Here is a 20,836-nt window from a genome sequence, read left to right on the forward strand (position 1 = left end):
AGGATGTTGAAAAAAAAAAAAAAAAGGGCAGAAGGGAACCGAGAAGTCGACCCAGTCAGGACGCAGACATCCTGTGAACACACACACACACACACACACACACACACACATGCTAAAACAAACATACACACACTTGTGCATGAAGGTGATGACATTAACACAGACATAAGACACACACACACACACACACACACACACACACGCTGACCTCAGTCCGCCTCGCTGTCATTTACAGTCCTGGCAATGTTAAAGCAGGCCCAACAACTTTTAACAATAGCCTACAATTCCCATAATCCCACAGGGAGGCAGACAATTTCAAACCGCTGGACGTTGCCGAGCAGCAGAACGGCCTCTCATTTTACACCGAAGCGCCATAAAAACCTTATTTTGACATCCTGCGGCTCAGACGGTAACAACAGGCTGCTGAGCATCATATTGGGATCAACCGCCGCTTATTTTAGATTTAGTCGACACACTTTAAGAGGCTCTTAACCTGCTTGTGACTGCTGGTTATTATCGTCGGTGGATTTATCACCACTGTCTGTTTTATTTGATTAATGCCTTTCGCTCTTTGACTGAACAGTTGCTTTGTTCACGGTTTGTAATTTTATTTGATTGGGTGTTTTGCTTCACAATTAAAATGAAAAATAAATTAAAAGAACAGAAGAAGGCACACTCATATATGAGTTGTACATTTTTATCCAGTTCAGTTGAACTGACCGAAGCACCGAACCAGTTTAGATCCTTTGGTATTAAAATAAAGTAACAGGATATGTGTGTACAAGCTGAATTTAAGCAGAATTTCCTTGAGGACAGATTAAAATAAATGCTTTGGTTAGTTAAGGAGTAGAATTTTTGTGTGAAGGTTTGGTCCACTGTGACTTTTGTTATTCAGAACATTATAGCAGGTGTAGTACTTTGTTTTTATGTTCATATTAAAACATTAAATCTGATTGTGTGGACTTTTTAAAAGACAATTAAAAAGATTTATTCACATAAACCAAGTTGCTGCAAACTCAAATCATTAACTCAGTTTCTTAAATGATATTTCAAACATTTTGTTCAAACCTGGTTGGATGGAAACCATGACAACCGTGACAAAAATACCAACTTCAATAACAAATTCAGCAGCAGCAGCAGCAGCAGCAGCAGCAGCACACACACTGTTGAGAATATATAAGTGGCTACAGTACAAGAGTCTCTCCTCAGAGAGTCGACAGGAAGTCTTCAGTCCATAAAGAAGAGTTTAAACTCTATAAAAACAGTGTGGGGTGAGAGAGGGATGTTACGCATACGCACACACACACACACACGCACACACACACACACACAGTATAAAGACGTGAGCAGATGCAGACTCACTCAAGGTGACATGAATTGAAAATGTTTCAACTTTTGTTATCCTAAACCTTCATTCATATGAACACACCTTTATAACTACAAGACACACACACACACACATACTGAACAGTATGTCACACACACACACACACACACACACACACACACACACACACACATTATATTCCTTGTCCCATTTATCGAGGCCAGGAGGCTAAAAGAGCTGAGACAGGGAGATTCCCAGCCGAGTTCTGCCTGAACAACAATCCATCACTCTGCCTCGCCGACAGAAAAAAAACAAAACAAAACAACAACTTTACCCCCCCCCCCCCCCCCCCCCCCCCCCCCCCCCGATATCTCACCGCTTCATCCGCAGCCCGACGGATCCACAGCTCCACGGCAACAGACGACAAAAAGATGAGTTCAGAAAGTTTACTTTCTTTTTTGCTGTTGTTGTTGTTGTTGTTGTTGTTGTTGGGAGTATTTCAACCGACTGCGCAGCAACAACAGCTTCTAAACTGAGAAATCAAACTGCTGCCAAATTTTACAAACGGTCTACTCTTTATGGAAACAGATGACGTCGTCGTTTGGACTTTGGACTTGGACTTTTGGATTTTGCATACGGGGACACATAATCTTTGCTTTCATTCCTCTGCACTGCTTCTTCTGTCTTTAGTCTTTGCAATGCACATGTAAAAACAGTTAAAACTTTGTTGCAGTTACAGTTGAACCGGGCTCAACTTTTGCTGCAACGCAACCCGACGTTATCCTGCAAAGTGCTGCGTTTGTCAATCACATACATGCAAACGCACATTCCTGGTGGATTAGTCTACTTTCCAACGCCGTATTCGACGGTTTACCTCGTGATCGTGTTGCCGTGATATCTTCCCAGGGTTGTAAAATCACGTCTGTGAATTATTACAAACCGCTGCGTGTAGTGTGTTTTGGCTTCTGATAAGTCTTTTATATGCAATTAAACTGTAACTGCGACTCCACTTCCTCAATCATATTTCATTGTTTCACGGGTACCTAAAACAACACGCCCACACACACACCACCGCCGCCGCCGCCGCAGCCTTTTTATTGTTTTACAACGGGCAGTTTGTGGTATCAATGCAGCCTTAAACACATGCAAACACACTGACTGATTGGTTTTAGCTGCGGCTGATAGTTAGTCGACTCCTCAGATAACCGAGATATCAGAAATCTTGTTGCCTCTTTGGTGTTTTGCACATTTTGCTGCTGCTATTTAAAGTCTGCATGATGGTGAACTTTTCTGCACAACTCGAGTATTTGTTTTATTTTAATGTATGGAATTTATGACATGTGCATCTAATTGTACCGAAGTTAATTTAACTCCCTTCGCTCTGCAGCCCCGACGACATCATCTCAAATCTGACCCTTATTATTATTGTCACAGCGAAGAGTGCGGTTATCAGTTATTGAAAAGCAGGCTGTTTGGCATTATAACAGAGGCGATGGTGTTCACTGCCCTCTCAGCAAATCTGAAACTAGACCTCCAGGGATTTGACCCCCCTACTCCCCCCCTCCTCCCACCCTCACCCCTCAGGGACGATGGGAGGAACACACCGAAGGCAGAAATTGTTGTTCAGCCCCGTCAGCAGATCTAGTGTTTGTCGCAGGACTCGAGGGGTGGGGTGGGGGGGGGGGGGTGAAGCGATCTGTGGTAAAGGGACACCAGCAGTGAGACAAGTAGAAGGAAACTGACAGCATTGTACTGCTATAATCCTTGGATTACATTACATCTATCCATTACACTCCACCAAATCCCTATAACACACAGTCCTTGGGAACAAATGTGGTCGCTCCCCTTACGACGATGATGATACCTCAACATGCTAAGAGTTATGAGTGAGACAGAGAAAGATGAAGAGTCCTCTGTTATAGATACATCAGACACAGCTGGGGAAGCATCACACTCCTCTACAGCGGACACATGTAAGCAATAAAACAAGACGAAGGGGGTGCTGATATAAAGAAAACAATAGACGGGACAGAGTGTTGTATGATCACACTAATGCTGTGCTTAAGAAAAACCAAGTCCAGAGTAAATAATTTGGTGGTGTGGAAGAACTTGAGTGGTCTGCATAAAACCCTGACCTCATCCGACACCTTTGAGATGAACTGGAACAGTAACTGCGAGTGCGGCTGATTTTATCTTCTGTTTATCTTTATGCTTCAGTTGTTGCGGGCCAACGTGTAAAAATTCTGCACGGATTTGGTGTCAGATCAACTATCCTGACTGTGCATTTCAGTACAGCAGCCAGTGTAAGTGATGGAGACCAAAATATCCACAGACATTTAAAGAATGCATTTAAAAGTTGATTTGAAGCTTATATGAGGCTTCAGCAGTCTGAGTTAGTCATATCAAGTGGATATCTGACACATTTACAGTCTTTTTAGCATCAAATTCCCTCTGTGTGTTTCCCTGTTGAGCCTGAGCTTGAGTATAGTAACAAAAAGAGGGACTTTGGCACTAAAAAGACTGTAATGTTGAAAGATATCTACTTGATTTGACTTATTTGGACGCTGAAGCTTCATATTAGCTTCAGATCTTGAGCTCAGATAGTTAAATCAAGATCTAAAATGAACCGTCGAGCTCAAGTTTGGATTCTTTTTAAATGGAAACTAAGCCACTAAAGTCTTCGATATGTGAAAAATGATTGTCATGTCATGTTTCAGAACAATTACTCATACTTGCAGTACATATATACATACTACTTATACAAATGTTTCCTTCCCATATAACCTTCTCTTCGCTGCACATCCTGCACTGACTCAACAAGAGACACACAGCCAATAAACCGAGACCCAGACAGACATTATCCAGAGCAAACGCTCCGCCGTGACAGCAGCGTTTACAATATTTACTCTTGTCACGTCAGCTGAGCCTCAACAAGTCAGACTGCAGCCCGGGCAAAGAGCATCGACACTTCAAACATCGACGCGTTTCAGAATCAGCGAGGTTATTAACGATCGCAGGGTGTTTTGAGGCTGATATGTTGAAAACTAAACTGGATTCTGTGGTGTCTAAAAGTGTCCTCATCTGCCCTTATAGCTGAACAACCTTGTTACCCCCCCCCCACTCCCCCCCGCCCTCCACCCGCCCCTCCTCATCAGCTCTAATTACACTCTCTCATTTAACCGTTACGCAATTAGGAGTTCCATTCGGCGATGACACCTTGGCAGCTCCGTCGCAGCAGAAAGGCCATAATGAGACTTGTAAAATCACTCATATTTTATAATGGGAAGCAGCTCCGTCTGACTCCAAAGTACAATTATTTAAACACTGATTTAGTCCTGATGTAACTTCTCACTGCATTGCACATCACACAGACGTAGCAGTATTCATAGTTGTACTGTGTTGTTATGAACATTATACAGGTGGTTTTTACTCATTTGCCATTGTTCTGATGGCATCATAATCCATTATCCACTGTGATATTTGATTATGTTGTAAAAGTGTTCTGTTCACTGATGTGGTTGTGAATAAAAAAGTAGAAAACACCATGTTATAATCAGATGAGAAAATAACCTCCAATGTAAACAAACAGAAATTACATTTTCATTAAATCAGGGGTTTATATTCCCTTAATAAAAATTCTGCTCTCATACTCCTTAAATGAAAACAGCAATTTTAATCTCATAATTTATTTCAAAAAGGTTACTGTGAACAATAAATGTCACAGAAAGTATTGGTAAATGATTGATAGGCCCGTACTAATAACACAATAACTCACAAGCATTGGACAAAGTTGTAAAAACAAGGTTTGGTCATAATAAAATCATTACCGAGCACCACAAATTCTCTCTAGGAATGAAAAAAAAACAATGAGTTTAGGTTGGTTTACTGTAAAATAACCTTTTATTGTCCTTCAGCTGCAGCAGCGTGATACAGCAAAAAAAAAAAAAATCAGCAGAGAGAAACATCAGCTGCATTATGACGACTGGTTGTGCCTGAAGGGGGGGAGATTAGAGTTGCCGACTGTTGTTAGCAGCTAAATCTGACCATCTAAAGTCATCCGCCATCAGAAAGGAGCAGAACAGAAAATCTATTTACTACGGCCCAGACAAGGTCACCTCAAGCACTGAGAAAACCACCTGAAGGTTGAACTCCACTCAGCAGGAACGATAGCCTTGTTAGCATGGATGACTTTTTAGTATCGATTCATTCATTCCTTACACTTCATGTGTAGGGTTTGTGCTTTTTTTTTTTCTTTTGATTTTGGTGTCAATTGTGAATTAAAGTACTGAATAACAAAACCATGATTCACTCTTCAAACATAAAACTGACTGTGAAAAGCTGCTATGGCCAAACTAGTAAACGCCACAGCTTGTAAATGTTTGGTGACCCAATAAATGGTGCAATGTTTGGTTAAATCTCCAAATGTAGGCTCTCAAGGCTGCTTTTCTTGTATTTTTCATGTTTCCATCATTTTAAATATGTACTAACAAAATCTTAGTACACTCTGCAAAGGTAGAACTCGCTTTCAAAGTTCCTATATTCAAGCTAGCATGCATTAGCAAGTGTAGCTTGCAGTCTGACTCTTTTCTTTTAATTAAATCTCCAAGTGTAGGCTCTCCAGGCTGCTCAGTTTAACTATTGTTTTATATTTTTCATGTATTCATCATTTAAATTATGCACTAACAGAATATTAGTACACTCTGCAAAGGTAGAACTTGCTTTCAAAGTTCCTATATTCAAGCTAGCATGCATTAGCAAGTGTAGTTTGCAGTCTGACTCTTTTCTTTTAATTAAATCCCAAAGTGTAGGCTCTCCAGGTTACTGCCAGTCTTCCTGGACTTGAAGCTAACTGTTGTCATGTCCAAACAAGGAGCTGAATTTATACCCGACAAGCTAAAATGTTAGATCCAGCTACAGGCTTATCAAGCAAGAAGTTAGCGTGGGAATGTATGGTGTCTGCAGTTGTGGGGCAGTTTGGCTCTCCAAGCTAAACTGTTAGCCTAGCTTATCTGTTTTATTGCTAAAGGGCAATTGCTGCTTATTCTTGGCCAGATAAGACGCCGCGGCCAGCTGGCGAGGAGCGGGCCGGAGGTGAAGGTGTTATCATGGGAGTACGACGCCTCCTTCAACAGGGAGCCGTACCTCCTCTCCTGGCCGCTAGCACTCCGTCACACCAGACGAGATTAGCGAGGATTGCAGCACTGAAGCCAATAGAGATAACAGAGAGTGCTCGAGAAGCCGAGAGACCAGAATCACAACACGGCCGAAAGTATGCGGACACCTGAGCCTTACACCCATATATGTGATAGTTGATGTGTTATCTGCTGCTGTAACAGCCTCCACTCTTCTGGTTTCAGGCTTTCCACCAGATTTTGGAACCTAGCTGTGGGGATTTGCTCCCATTCAGTTAAAATAACATCAGTGAGGTCCAACACTGATGTTTGGCAATAAGACCTGGCTCGCAATCGGCATTTCAGTTCATCCCAAAGATGTTGGATGAGGGTGAGGGTCAGGGCTTCCACACCAAACTGGGAAAACCCCAGTTTTTTTTTTTTTTTTTGTGCACAGCGGCATTGTCAAGTGGAAACAGGAAAGTGTCTTTATCAAACTGTTGCCACAAAGTTGGAAGCATGCCATTCTCTAAAATATCTGCTGCAAACTAAGGGGCCAAGCACAAACCTGGAAGAAACACCTCAGACCAGAAGTACACAAAAGTATGCGGACAAACATGTTGACATATCTTTGGCAGTGTGCATGAATACAAGTGGTGAGAAAGGGAGGAAAACATATAAAAGAGTATCAGATAGTCAGAGAGGGAAAGAGAGAAAGTACACAGATCTTATCTATTTTGAGCCGTTTGCTGCAGTCAAAGCAAAAAAGTTCATGTTAACTCTAAAATTTGACCCAGGTCCATGTGGAGTCGGTAAATGAAGGCGTCAGTCCCAGTCTTGAGAACATAATGGCACCAGAAGACGTAAAAGGTAACAGGATACAGCAGAGAATGAAGAGTTTGGATAGCCTGAGGACAGATAACGAGCCTGCTGTTAGCTTCCCAGTCACCCTGAAACCCTCGTCGTCATGTTGAACTCATGTTGATCATAACAGCAACAACAACATGAAACGCTCAAGTGAAAGATGGATGGATAAAAACCGTAGATGGAGAGGTCAGGTTTGTTCCCTCGGCGATGTCCCCCCCCCCCCCCCCCCCCCCCTCTCCCTTTAGCAGGTGGTCTTCAGAAGGGAATGTGATGACAGACTGACGGAGGAACTTCTGGTATGCTGATAATGCAGCGCTCTGCTTACTACTGTAAAACTCTGGCGCAAATCCTCCTCCGTTGTCAACTTCCAGGAGCAGCTGGGCCTGTTTTCTTGACTGCAGCTCTGTCTTAATTTGAAGGGAACGAGCAAACGTTCTTTGCTTCCTCCTGCCTCGTCATACCAAAAACCTTTTTTTTTTTTGCAATAATTATATTATTGTTGCAGCGACAGACAACAGATTTGTCATGTTGCCATCTTTGGACATTTAATCATATTTTACTGGGTCCAAACCCCTTTGACAAGTCCCAGCATCACATCAGGTTGTATTACTCTAAAACATAATCATGCAGTGAGGTCCTTCTAGTTTTGTATTCTTACAAGACTAATCCGTAGCCCAGCGGTCTCTAACCTGAGGATCAGAACCTCCCAATGTGGTTAAATAGACAGAAGGGAAAAAGCAATATTTTCTTTATTATTTTCTGATTTCTTTCTGAATTTTCTCTGTTTTTTTTGTGAGATGTTTTTGTGAATACTTTCACCTTTTTCAGGCCTCTATTGAAATCCTATCTGTAAAGGAAAAATAAACATCATTTGGTTGAACTGCTCATAACTGTTGTCCTGTTATGGCCATAAACTGTGATGACGGGTCACAAGCCAAATCGGCTGGGAACCGCAGAAGCTTAGCAGCTTAGTAAACTCTTATCTCTGCGCTTTTTTTTTTTTTTTTTCCCACGGTTATCTCTGTATTCAGGAAATAAGGCACAATATGATATGCAGATCTGGTCATCATGGCTCAGCACCAGTGACTACTGATGTTTACAGACACCAGCATCTCACTGCCTGACCTTAGAAATGTGTGGTCAGGAAATACTTCACCGCATCGCTAAGCAACAGAGGATTTACAACGGAGGAAAGGTATGTAGAAACAGAAATAAGCAACTGCATTAACCAGCGGTATGACAGGTGATCATTACATCACCATCACACCCACGTTCTTCTCATGCATCGTTGCTTTTAATAAACAAAACACATCTTTAAACCATCAGATAGTTCAACAGGACTTCCAGTTCAAAAATCTCCAAAATAAAATCTACCACTTCAGAGCACCATTCGCTTCTCTTCTCTTATCGCTTTATCTTTTACCAGGCCTGATAAAAAGCTGGCTGAAGCTGATAAAACGTTCACCGCAGCCAAACTGACACACTGGGATTATTATTCTCAAAGCCAAACAAATATTTCAGGATTTCAGTTCAGTCCATTAAAACTACAAACTACTACAAGTCCTCTGCGAATACAAGAAAAACATCCAAACTGCAGTAACTTTTAAAGAGAATCTATTTCTTAAGGAGATAATGTTGGTTAATAACAGCTTGTTGACTACAATACCACCTTAAATTACTATATATTACTGTATATGTTCCCTTTTGTTCATGATAAGTGTTCTTGAATGTTGCACGGTGACAGAAACCTTTTGCTACAGGTATAAAAATTATTATTAGTCTATTAATCATTAGTCATTATTTACATATGATCAAATATTATGTACACAACTGGCAGCATCTGTTGAACTAATGAACCAAACCTTCTTTTAAGGCTCATAAAAAAATATTTCCATGCAGCAGGCACTAAGTAGTAGTAACAGGCAGTAAAGTAACTAACTAACACCACTGTAACACAGCAGACTTGCGTACGACGTGGGTCTAGTGAGAAGTGTTCAACCTGCACTGGTCCGATTCATACAGGACTTGTTGTCGTTGTTGCCATTTACATCAGACGTTAATCCAGCCCAGGTCTGCTTTAGCTTTTCCATATACGTCAGTAAAAGTGGACGTTGTTTGTACTCTGATTTCCTTCCACTAGTTTCTACCAGGTGACAGTGCCAGAGGAAAGTGCACATGTCATCAGCGTAAATCAAGGTTTAACAATCTAGACCGCCGCCGCCGCAGCAACAAGACGACATCAAACATCAAACAACAACTTGTAAAACTACCTCCCTGAACGCGCTGTATACATCTGTCAGTCTGCAGGATGTGGACCCACTTTCAGCTCCTCCCTCAGCTCTTTCCTGCACCACCAACGTCTCCATCAGAGTGTCCTTCCCCCGCCGACCAGCCGGGCCCTTATTATCTCCATGAATCTTTCATGCCGTCTAAAACAGCACTAACACGCGTTGGAGCAAATCCTGTCGACAGACCTTTACCCCCTCCTCCTTGCTGGGGAAACGGGTTCATCTCCACACTGGGGACCTCTCACCACTCTCTCTCTCTCTCTCTCTGTCTCCGTCTACCTCGCTCGTCCTCTCTCTCCTCCGACAGCCTGACCTACTGAGTGTTCCCCTCTTCTGTCTTCTGTGTGTCTACCTTTATGCAGCTGTCTCTTTCATCCTTTATTTGATCTCCAGAGTATTCCCTTTTTTCTCTGCATCTCCGTCTGACCTCGATATCTGACAGATACTGTCCACGCCCATCCAGACCACACACTGCAGGAAAACACACACACACACACACCCACACACCCAAGCACTTACCATTTTCTCCAACACAAACATACTCATTTTTCCAACACTTTGCCAAAATGAATGTAATGTTTTCAGACTTCTAATGTCAAGAGGATAGTCAGGTCCAAACATTAGATTGATCATTTTTTCTTCTCTTTTATTTATTTATTTTTTTCATTATATGCTGAGGATGTCCTGAGCCGATCCTAAGGATGGGGACCGGGGATGATCAGGACGTATTTTAATGGATCGATATCAGATACAGTCGTGAGTGGATCAAGTGTTTGTTGTTCCAACATCTTCTATCTAGATGATCGTGTCCAATTACTTGAAAAATGAACTTAATGGTACTTTGACTTGTGGAAAATAATTTACATACAGTATTTAATCAACGCTGCATATCTTCTGCTGCTATGTACAGTATATAATACAATTTTAATTTATAATGAGCATCTTTGGCACGTCTTTTAGCTTCATACAGCTGTCTTATCTCAATATAAGCATTAAGTAGGTCAGTAACTAAGTATTAAGGATACTGACCTAATCTGTAAGGACTCTGATGATGCTGTTTATTACATTTCATTGATTTAAACATGTTTTAGTTTAGTACACTTTGAAACATTTTTTTCTTAAATTAAATAAAAGTTTTATTCACAATAATTGTCCTCCTGTGTTTTCTGGAAAAAAAAAAAAAAAAAAAAAAAATCTAATCATCCTGACCGGCAGTATGTGCCATGTGCAGCGTTTTACGACGCCCATCACTCTGAAGTCTCACCGAAACCTCTCTGTTGCCAAATCTTTTTGTTTTCCCGGACAGACGCGTTTCATAAAGCAGCATAATGTGATTCCAATCATATTAAAGATCATTACATGTTAAAAAAAAAAATCCAAAAAGTTGAAAAGCTTTTCTTCTATGTCTTTCCTTTTGCGTCAGTTTTCATTCACGTCTGTGTGAAATCATATTAGGTCTGTTTATTACTACGCCTTCGTCATATTCATCAAAACTATGTCGGCAAAACAAATGTGACGCCGATCGTCACTTTATTAAAAGCCACAGCTGCGACTGAACAAGTACACACTTCTCAAATCAGGTGTCAGCTGAAATAGATCAGTCTGGACTACAAACACACACACACATACACACACACATACTAACACACACACATACATACAAACACACACACACAAGACCTTTAAGGGTTCTTATCTGAGACCGTCAGTTTGTGAACGTGTGAAGGAAGGAAAGAGCAGAAGCTGGAGGTGTTTGTTTGTGTGTCCGTCTGCATCTCCTGCAGTCTAAATAACAGCTTTTATGATTGTGGAGGAGCATGATGTCTACTTACATACTGTACTGAAGCTCCTCCTGTGTGACATACTGATAAAAAAAACACACACAACAGGTGTCTCTTTTTTGTCTGCACCACACTGAGTCTATATGGTTCTTTTTTTGTATTCCAAAGAGCTTTAAAGAAAATTAATTACCAATGAAAAATATGAGGAAAATCCCTTTTTAAAAGAGCCAAGTGAAGCATTTGATGATTCATTATTAACTCAAATCAGAGGATGTTCAAACATCTGGAATCTACCTCAAATTTTCTTGAGGTAGTTTCTCTGAAGACCGCATCTCCCATAATCCCCCTCAGGGCAACGATGAACACGTTGGAGGGGATTTTTCAACCATCGTCAGCATAGATTTGGAGATTTAGCAAAACCGCTTTCTCATAAAGTCCTCATTATACAGGGTTGTTTATTAACATGTAATAAATCATTTACTAATGCTTTATAGAGCAGCTATAAACCATTAATAACAACTTCTGGGTTGAAAGGTTGGGAAAAATCTCCTTTGACCATTGACCATTTACTTAGATAAAAATGTGTTTATTAAAAACTGCAAACTTGATGGATTAAAACCTCTTTACTAACGACTTATTAGCATATATAACTGCTGACCAAACTTCAAACTTACATCGCTAGTCTCTTCATTAGTCAGAACATTTTGACTCGTAATCCAGTATTCAGAAATACTTTGTCAATTAACTCACACATCCAGTGAACAGTGTAGATCCAACCTGGTTTTGACAGATCATTAACATGTGTTTCTATTCAGGTTTTCAGTTTCTATCCACACATTAAATCCCAAAAAGGGGAACATTTGGAGATATACAACCTGTCCTCGTTTGTGATGATATGCGCTGTTATTACAGTCCAAAATCTTATAAAAACTTTTAGCACAATCTTACATTTATAACAAAATTATTACTTACTTAATTACTAACTACTCTAGTGTTCTTGTTAGCTATTTTAATTATATATAAAGCACAAGTAGTCACACCTTATAATCTCTTTACCTTCTTAGAAAGTGTTACTGCTTTAGCTTTACTTGCTCCATCAGCACAAACAGCACCCTCTAACTTGTTTTGAAAACACAAAACAATTACCGACGCTCTAGTTTGTTTACAGGAAATATCCTCTCGTGTCAAATTTAGCATGCCGTCGATATATTAATGTTATAATTCTATGTATTTACCTCCAGAGGAAGCCAGAAAGCAGGGCGTTGTTAAAGGTTTCTCTGTCAGCTCGTCGTCTCTCCCTGACTGACCTCCAGACTGTCTGGAGGTTCGCTGTCTCGGCTGGGTGTCTGGCCTCAAGTCCTCAGACACAGAGTGTCTGTGTCACAAGAAAAACACTCTCAAGAAACACGGTCGCTCTGTCTACATAATTCAGGTGTATGAATTAGATCTGCTGCATTATTTAACCGTGGCACAGTTGCACTGGCCGGTCTCCCTGCTGATCCACATCTGTCACTTCACCTCGCACTCCACTCAGGGTGACAGGGTCCTTCTGGCTGGATGCACATCCACACCCATACACACACCCTTACACACACCCACACATCCACACCCATACACACACACCCACACACACAGACACACACACACAGAGGCTGACACGTGCATACATACACCTAGTGTGAGAAATGTCAGCTACTGTATCACGGCTTGAGACTGAAGCCAGTGTGGAAGTTCCTTAAAGTGCCGCTGACAGCTGCTAGATGCTCCAACTGACCCCCATTTAAAATTCTCTCTAGAAATACTAAGTCTTTTTTTTTTTTAAACTAAATTTGGGCCCCATAATAAGTGTGCTGATGGTCATTTTGGAAACTAGGCTATTGCTCCGTTAATAAGATATGAAGACTTATAGCAGGTTTTGGCTTTTTGAGTCGGACTGTTGTCGCAATATTTTGGTAAGTTTAATGTTACTTGATTACGATACCTGCCCTGTTAGCACAGTTTAGCTAAAGGTAAGCTAGCTGGGCACACCCTGCACTCCTTATCTGTTGACTGTTTTTGTTAAAGGGGGCATATTTTGCACATTTGGAGGTCTATATTTGTAATCTGGGGCTCTACTTGAATATCTTTGCATGATTTACAGTTAAAAAAAAACTCACTTATTCATCTCATACTAACATTTATCCCTCAGCTCAGCCTCTGTCTGAAACAGGCCGTTTTAGCTCCTGTCTCTTTAAGGCCCGCCTCCTGATGAGCACACTCTGTTCTGATTGGTCAGCTTCAGGAAGCTTCCCCAGTGGATACATATACCCCACTGGAGGCTACCATGAAACAAACTATATAGAAATAGGATTTCACTACTTTTCCTTGTTCTTTACTTGAAATGTCAACTTCTCCAATACATGCGTACATGTTGGAGACAATATCTGATCCGAAATATGAGAGCGGACAACAAAAACAACACACAGAAAAACTTTTGCAATGAGAACAGACGGCACACGCGACAAAGGTAGAAAAAACCATCACAATCTAAGCATTCAGAGCAGGTTGAAGCCCTGACTTTTGACTTGCAGGGAGCATTTCTACATAAATTATCCTCAAGTTTTGGAACTTAGACCGAGTTCAGCATAGACATTCAACAACATAACAGTATATAAATAACAGAAAAGCATAATATGTCACCTTTAAATGTGCTTTTCAGTATATATTCCCATTTGGTAGCTTTTACATTTTTCTTGCTACGTGCTGCAGACTGAAATACAGCTTGGTGATGAAGTAGGTTTAAGTCGTCTAACAGGTGCAACGAACTGCATAGTGAGAGCTCGTAACAGTCTGTCCTACCACCCCACGACCTCTGACCTCTGCAGGAGAAAAGAGAACCTCCCTCTAAGTTCACCTCAGGATAGTGTCAGCAGGCTTCAAAGAGTCAGGTGATCTCTGTTTCTCTTAAAAGATGTTTCTTTCTTTTCTTTTTCGACTTTGGCGTTTCCTGTGTTTGGGTTGGCCGAGGGATCACTTTTCCCCTCGCTCGCCCTCTCGCTCGCGCCCTCTCGCTCGCTCTCTCTCTCTCTCTCTTCTTCTCTTTCATTTCTTTTGGCATTCCTTCCTCTGCTATTTTTGTCTTCTGTTGACTCTCTCCATCTGATTTCTCTCCCTTTCATTCTCTCTCTCTCTCTTTCACCACTTCTCACTTTTTCTTCTAACTCTCTTTATACTCTTCTTTCCCTCCTTTTTTTTTCTCTTTATCTCCCCCTCCTCTAGATCCTCTGCCTTCTAGTTTGTATTGTGTCCATTTATGGGCAGCGTGCTCACTGTAGAGCTAAATCTCCTTCAGGCAAACTGACACATGAGTCCACGTTTCCCTGGATTTAAGGTGGAATGGTGAACCGGCTGGTTTTGTCACCAGAGAGTCACAGATTTGAGCCTCATAACAGACACATTCTTACAAAAATGAGCAAATCAGAAGACTTGTTATACTTCACATGTAGACAGAGACATGACGGCTTATAATACACACACACACAACAGCTACAAAGAGCGATGACGCCCCGCCGAGCTGCATTGATAAGTTCCTGCATGTGATGAGAAATGAACTGATATGTGCAGCGTTCAAGATCACAAATCAGATTTAGTGTTTGACAACTTAACTTCGTTGTTCCTTTTTTGTTTCGATCAATTTTTTTTTGTACATCAGTATATCACACAAGTGTAAACATTATACATTTTACATGTTTCCTCCTCTTTTCCACTCTCCCCCATAATGTCACATATGTAAACTTTGCGAGATCTACTATGGAAAACGTTACAATTGTGTCATCATAAACAATTAACAGTCGTAATAACCCCCACCTCTTTACCTCGGTGGCGACCCCTGAAAAGGTCTCTATGCCATATGGCTTAACTTCGTTGTTCCTGCGGTCAAGTGTTTGTAATCACGACGTTCTCGGTTCGAGCACCGACCGTTCAAATTTTTTGTTTTTTGTCGGTCTTGACTGTCATGTCGGCAAAAACTAAAAAAAACATAAAAATTATTCAAATCTGTTTGCTTGTTTCTTTCAAGAATCTTTTTAGTGTAATTCTTCCAACAAATATGCCTTTTTCTATCATATACAGTGTTTTTAAAGAGAAAATAAATATCTAATTTGGCCAAAAAACAAACTAAACATCCCTCACTTTCCTCCCACTTTTCTCTCTTTTTACATACAACTAAATAATGTATATATACATATTTTAAAGGATTTTCATCAACACTGACGCAAGAAAAAGAACAAGAAATAAATAATAGAGACATTTCTCCCTTTAATATATCTTTACATTCTAATATGACCGCATACATTAATTCATGAGAGTCCCGACATTGTTTTCTATGATTAATTTTTTATGGATTTCCTTTTTTTTCCATTTTGTAGCAGAAATACAATCATACAGACTACTGTACACCGCTCCTTTCTCCTTTATTTGTAATCTGACTGTTCCTGTGTGTGTTTGTGTGTGTGTGTGTGTGTGTGTGTGTGTTTGACAGTAAGAAAGGGAGGATGAGATGGAGGAGGATGAATCTCTCACCATCTCTTGGCATGCAAAGTCACGGACATGCCAGCAGGTCCGACAGTGTTACAATCTGCAATCACTTCCTGCATCCCTTGTGTGTGTGTGCGTGTGTGTATTTGTGTGTATTGTGTGTGTGTGTGTGTGTGTGTATTTGTGTGTATTTGTGTGTATTGTGTGTGTGTGTGTGTGTGTGTCCACCCAGGTGAAGGCTGACTAACAAGCTCCTGCTGGGACTGACAGGTTAGGATGAGGAGGGAAGAGGATGAAAAACAGCTCCTACTGTTGGATGAAAAATATTTTACAAATTTATTGGAACTTTTTTTTTTTTAAACAAGCTTGTGCTGTCAGGAAACTTTGCTCTTAAGGACGAACCCTCAGTTCATATAATAACATAAAAATGCTAGATACAGTATTAGAGTTTCACTTTATAAACCATGCTGTTGTGTTATGTGAGATATTTTAAAAGCATTTTTCCTGATGTACCAGGTTTGCACTGATTCCATTGATTTCCATTCAAATGAAAAACTATTAGCGGCTTGAGTTGTTTCTCAAAGTTACATTATTGTTGAAGTCTTAAAAGTCAATCTGCCCTTCTAACAGATATAAACATGTTTATGCTACAGCGCTAATATAACTCTGACAGCGGGGGGGGGGGGGGGGGGGGGGGGGGTTAACATATGGTTTCCTGTGTATCATGCGACAGTCAGGAGGCACGTGTTGTTGACAACACACAATAAATAATGCAAGGTTTTTTTCCCCACAAGCATATGTTTCCAATGTGTGTGTGTGTGTGTGTGCAGACCAGGTACTGTATTCTGTTTATACAGTCATGTTGTGGGGACTCGCCTCCATTCAGGGTGAAGACTTGATTTAAAGTTAAAGTAAGTTTAAGGTTATGTTAAGGTTAGGATGAGTCTCCAGGAAATGAATGTAAGTCAATGTAATGTCCTGTGTGTGTAATATTTCTGATATGAATCCCAACACTACCTTGCATACTGATCGGCCCTAATACGTTGTAATACGTTGTGACATTATCCCTGTATTGTGCCGTCTTACTGTATGCTGGGCTCACACAAATCTGTTCAGCAGGATTTCTGCATCAACAATTTGCCGGTAATTTGCTTATTTTGCAAACATCAACATTTCTATTTGAGCCATTTAGCAGATGCTTTTTTTTTGCAAAACATTCTGAATAGCTGTGCAGGAAGAAATCTATTTAATTCATTGCTCAGCGGCAACATAGAGGTGCTGCAAGGACATGTTCTGCATCTTGTCAGCTATCAAGATACTAACTAAGAAATAACACCCCCCCCCCTTAGACAACTGAACTGAACAATTTCAAATTGTGGTAATTGAGTTTTCTACCTTTATGCCTGCTGGTTTTAGACAAATATCAGTGTATGAATGGAGAGAGGAGAGTGTCAGTGTTCCAGGAATATAAGATTTTTCTTTGTTTCTTGCTCTCAGTTGTGCTCCTGTAATGTTTTTGGGGATGCTCACAGGAAGTATAACCATGGCAACAACTTCAGCCCCATCTTTACAGCCTTTATTTGTTCATATTTTAGTAAATTGGCACCATTATAAGTCTGCCAAATGAGCTATTAGCAGTTCCTGTTTGCAATGTACCCAAGGATGTACAGACAACTATTGCAGATATTGAAGAAAACTTTAAAATGTCTCAGGCGAGTCCCATAAACAGATTTACGGGTGTTTATTTGCGATGCGCATCAGAGATAATGATAACCTCGGGATGTGTAAGTCACACTGGATAAATAAAAAACATGTGTATCATGTCTGTGTGTTCACAGCTTATGACTCAAAAGACGTGGAAGTGCGAGTTTTGACGCAAATTGCAGCTTACGCCTCATATCTCAGCGCTGGCGCCCCGCTGGGGGGGGGGAGGCGCCTCACAGTTTGACAACCGCTGATGTATTTTGCAACACGTCTTCTCAGCTGACAACAGCACTAAAAAAAAAAAAAAATCTTCCTACTTCCACCGCCTTCCATCTTCCCCTTCACAGATTAAGTGGATTTAGCAGGTGGGATTGATTGGGATCAGTATCTTTCAGGGTTCATCTCATTAGTCAATTTCCTTTAGATGGCTTTTTTTTAAATTATTTTTTATTCATTCATTAAGATTAAAAGTTTTGACCTTGGAAACAGTAGTTGACGAATCGGTCTGGCCACGAAGGTTGATTCTGCAGCTGTTCTGGAGCTTTCTATCAGCAGATGTAGTTTGTTCATTTGTCATGGAACTGCGGATGTTCAAATTTCCATTATTCGGAGCATTTTTCTGCAGAGACCTGACGTTAGCTGTTTTGTGCACGGCGGGTTTAGTGAAGAACAGCTGCTTTTTTTTTCTGCTGCTGGAAAACGTGGCTGATGATAGTTTAGTGGGACGGAAAACCAACAGCAACAAGCTAAAAAGATGCTAAAGTCAGGAGTCTGTTGTTATTATAAGAAAATTGACAAATGAAGCCTTAATTTCTTGGTTGAGAGTTCATATTATCTGGAAATATCTCAGTCTGTTTCTGTGTTGCTCTAACATGCATTTTCCCCTGTTTGGAATAATTAAAACTTATCATATCTTGTCTTTTTTGTCATTATTAGTGGTAGTGCATTCACACCGCAGCTTCCTTCCTCTTCCATCCATCCCACCACCACCATACACTAATGCAGCTAAAAGAGAAGCTGAATACACAAGGACCAGTTGTAATTAAGTCTAGTGTCTCGAGGCTCTTCTCACCTGCCGCCTCGCTAAGCACTGCTGACACTCACTGACGCTGACCAATACTTCATTGTGGCTTAAGTGAAAAGGAATCGATAGCAGCTAGCAGAGCAGTCAAGTCGGCACGGCCTCCGTCTGGCTTCTCTGTCAGGCATCAATCACACACAGACAGACGGATGGAGAGAGGGAGAGACGGACGGATGGGATGGAGGATACGGAGGAAAAAAAAAAAAAAGCTGAACAGCAGAAGCTTCGTGCTGCAGAGTGCTGATAGGAGCAAAGTGAAGCTGGCAATTTTTGTGATGACATTAACGAAAAAGAGCAGTTTCATTTCAAGATGAGATATCTCTTGTGTGTAAAAAAAAAAAAAAAAAAAAGAGTGACGCTGAGCACTTAAACTGCCTGGTATGTGATAGAGATAACATCATAAATCTCTATAAGACATCAAGATATCAGCAAAGCTGCGGTAGTACAGTAGAGATAGTGAACACTATATTAAAATGATATTAAAAATGCTACAAAATCATTGATAGCAGAGACAAATACTCACTTCTTCTTTGGTAATGTTTACATAAAAGATAAACAGTATTGTAGAGCATTTAATCAAAGAATAAAAGGTTAAGAAATCCACCTCACTAAAGTCGGTGTTTGTCTTCCCTTTCATACGAGTTCAGACGAAGATAAAACTCTTCCAAATGAATCTCTACGAGCGGCTCAAACGGTCTTACATCAGTGCGTCAACAAGCCATGTGTGACTCTTCAAAGGGAGAGAAAAGCAAACAGAAACCATGCACCTGGCTTTCCTTTTGTACTGTAGAATACAACAGCTCCGTTTATAGCTTTGTTTTTCCGGCTGCCACGTCGCTGTAAGTAGAATAGTGAGCACGGACCTGTGAAATTTGAATTTCCTCATGAGAAAACTGGGTCACGGGAAACCGCCCGTAGTAATACCGTATGTAAAATCATATGTGACAAGAAGCTGGAACAAAAATATAAGCAAGAGTGGAGACATGCATAAAGATACAACAAACTGTTTCCACACAAGGACATTTTAATTATAATGTATGATTTAGAGTTAAATAATACACTACATGACATAAAAGCAGTAAGAAAAAAGTGGAGAAATTACACAAATATCAGTATACTGCAATGATTAGTTGATTAATCGATTAGCTGATCGAAATAATTCATTAATTGGCAACCAGTTTGATAATAGAATAATCGTTATAGTACATTTTTAAGCAAAAATTGATGGTTCCGAGTTTTCAAACGTGAGAATTTGCTGCTTTTCTTGGTCTTACATGTTGTACCAGGTCACGCAAGGAAATGTCAAGTTTCAAAGACCGAATGATTAATCAATTAATGGCGAAAGTAATCGTCAGATTAATCAATAATGAAAATAACTTAGTAGTCGGCTCTAAACTGGAGATGTAAACAATGTCTAGAACATCTTTACACCTGCAACATATAATATCATTTCACTACATTTACTGTATTGGCCTTGCAATACAAATATGAAACTATAACTACATAGAACTTTAAGTTAATTGCGTTGCATTTTAAGTTGCTCCGAATGTTGAATCAACACATTTTTGACATCAAGTGAGCCTTATACCCTACTTGTACAGATCAGTCATCATACTGTGACCATTAGCTGTGTGAAGGGCTAAATACATGTTGAATAATGACCAAAATGTGTCAGTGGTATCAAGTATCAAAAAGGGTCAAGTATGGAAAGTTGGCACTGAATACTTGGTCACATTTTTAGTTTTGTTTACTTGACATTTGATCAGATATTTCTAGAAGTGAAATTATGACAGAAAGGGTTAAAAGGTATTTATATTCCTCAACAAAAAAAAAAAAACGTATCAGAAAGTATTATTTTTGCAGAGGTATCGAGAACCTTCAAAGAACACCCAGCCCAAGCTAGACGTAGCATATATACTGATTTTAAAGCAAACCTAGGCTGTTGTGTTATTTCCAATATTATTTTACATTAGCAAAAAGTTTGTTGTTCTCCTTCTTTTCCTTTTTATACATACATTGTATACAGTATATGCACAGAGGGACCAGCTCAAGGAGGGAATTATAGGGGATGTAAGATGACTACACCCAGTGATAGAAAGAGTTTTGTATGCTATCTGACATTTTTAAGCACTTATTTCTGTTGAAAACCCAGTATATCACTG

At 40.3% G+C, this 20,836-nt stretch overlaps 1 protein-coding gene and 1 long non-coding RNA gene across 10 annotated transcripts in view; one reads left to right on the top strand and one right to left on the bottom strand.

Annotated features, from left to right (window-relative positions):
- Positions 1-20,836, bottom strand: part of LOC122994153 (disco-interacting protein 2 homolog C) — a 242,333-nt gene that overhangs the window by 151,350 nt on the left and 70,147 nt on the right. Inside the window, exon 1 of one of the 9 annotated variants that reach the window (XM_044368697.1) lies at positions 12,610-12,882. The exons of 7 other annotated variants lie outside the window; for them this stretch is intronic. The gene's annotated coding sequence lies outside the window, so the exon portion shown is untranslated. Of the gene's footprint in view, positions 1-12,609; positions 12,883-20,836 lie in introns of those variants that run through there. One more of the 9 variants, XM_044368698.1, reaches the window with a different exon arrangement.
- On the top strand, positions 5,867-8,195 carry LOC122994156. The gene is made up of 2 exons (XR_006406524.1): positions 5,867-6,596; positions 6,685-8,195. It is a non-coding gene; the product is annotated as an uncharacterized LOC122994156 (long non-coding RNA).

The sequence above is a fragment of the Thunnus albacares genome, chromosome 12 (assembly GCF_914725855.1).
Source record: "Thunnus albacares chromosome 12, fThuAlb1.1, whole genome shotgun sequence".
NCBI lineage: Eukaryota > Metazoa > Chordata > Actinopteri > Scombriformes > Scombridae > Thunnus > Thunnus albacares.